At 32.8% G+C, this 1,930-nt stretch overlaps 1 pseudogene; it reads left to right on the top strand.

Annotated features, from left to right (window-relative positions):
* Nucleotides 1-882: 882 nt before the first annotated feature.
* On the top strand, nucleotides 883-1,085 carry LOC120773160 (annotated as a pseudogene).
* Nucleotides 1,086-1,930: the final 845 nt, after the last annotated feature.

Below are 1,930 nucleotides of genomic sequence, written 5' to 3'. Positions count from 1 at the left end.
GGCATAACTTAAGTAAGCAATTTAATATTTAGGTAATACGATACCAAGAACGTTTATACATGTATATATAAATGTGTGTTTGTATATACACGATCATGGTACCGTATTTTGTTATGCTATTTTACATATTTTACATATATGTATTTATTATTGCAAAATACACATATTTACAATTCTTATTTTATTATTAAAAAGTACTCTTACGAGGTGTGTTCAAAAAGTATCGCGAATTTTGTGTTTTTTCAAAAATTATTTATTTATTCATGAATATCTATTTTGTCCCCTTCAAAGTAATCCCCATGAGATAATATTTTTTTAAAGTTATACTTCTTATACGAGTTCGGAAAAGGTTGCGATAGGTTCAGGTTGCGCAACCTTGCTCAATATGAATCTACGCAACCTTGTCTGCGAAGATGTTCGAGCAGCAAGCGAAGCGGTGACAATCGGCGATCGTTTGTTCGTTTCTTTCGGCACAGCTCGGCTTTTCTACCAACAACACAATGTTGCCATGCTTATGCTGTTGTTGTTTTTGTAGAACAATGTTTCAAAATTTGGTTGGTGACATACTCAATTAAAAATAAATTCTGTTGGGATTCGAGCCTACGTGCTTGTCGTAACTTTTCAAGCGCTTATCACCAACACCACCATTGACACTTGTATTGCGTTGTCCTAATTATGGTTTGGTTATGCATGAAAGAAATATACAATGGATCGCCGATTGTTACCTCTTTCCTTGCTGCTGCTGCGCATATGTATGTTTGTATGTTTGTGCATTATTGAAGTTATGCTTCTTTTTCTTTCGTTTGTCTTTCATTTCTGCCAATTCTCAACTATTTTGCGTATATTTTGGTTGAAATACTCTGCGTTGGCCGTTGAAAAATTAAGGCTATACTTTACAGGATCATTTCTGTAGTTAGTCTTCATTTAAATTTTTTGGAAATCGACCCGCGATGACGAGATATATCGTTTTATCTGACAGCGTGAGGTTTATGAACTTCATTTCTAATATTGTGTTGTGGCATATTAGAAATGATGTTTCTTCGAAAATCGCTCGCTTACAACTGATAAAACGACTTCTGAGTGGTGATTTTAATGAATAAATTCCAAGGTTTGACGCAAAAATAATGCGGTCAATAAGTACAGTATGCTTATGTGTGCTTGCGCATTATTTTTCTTTCATTTTTGCGAATTCTCAACTATTTTATGTGACTTTATTTCCTTCGTCTCTCTTTTTTTTTGTGCGAATTCTTTGAATTTCTGAACGCGCACATGCGTATACATACATTCATATGAGCATGTGCAGATACACAAGATAGGATAGAAAGATGAACGCCTTTTAACATCGTATACTATACTAATAAATATTTTTCGTACTAATAGAAATTAAATTTATCACACCAATATTATGTATATGTATATTAGGTATATTGCTGTGATAAATTTAATTTCTATTAGTAAGAAAAATATTTATTAGTATAGTATTACGATGTTAAAATGCAAAAATTAAAGACTAAGTCCGTCGAGATTCGAACCTGCGTTCACATTGTGACTTTTTATGTGCTTACCACCAACACCACTATTGACACTTTCGTGGCGTTGTCTTAAGTATGGTTTGGTTATGCATGTAAGAAATATACAATGGTTCAAATAATTTTGTTTAAGTATAGAAATATGCTTTTGTAGAACATTTGCTTTCGCAAACATACAGACAAATGTGCAAACGACATAATATATGAATGATTGTTTCGCATTTTGCTTCTACGCCGGTCAAATTTCTATACAAAAATCGACTGAAATGCATGAGAAAATAAAATGGACAACTGGGCAAATAATTTTAAAAAAATTTATTGATAATTAAATATCTTCGTTGTTCACATTTTCTCGGCCTTCTGAGAACATTTTGTACCACCGATAAACGTTGCTTCGGTCC

Source organism: Bactrocera tryoni, chromosome 3 (genome assembly GCF_016617805.1).
Source record: "Bactrocera tryoni isolate S06 chromosome 3, CSIRO_BtryS06_freeze2, whole genome shotgun sequence".
NCBI classification, from domain to species: Eukaryota; Metazoa; Arthropoda; class Insecta; order Diptera; family Tephritidae; genus Bactrocera; species Bactrocera tryoni.
This window is presented reverse-complemented; position numbering and strand designations above follow the sequence as displayed.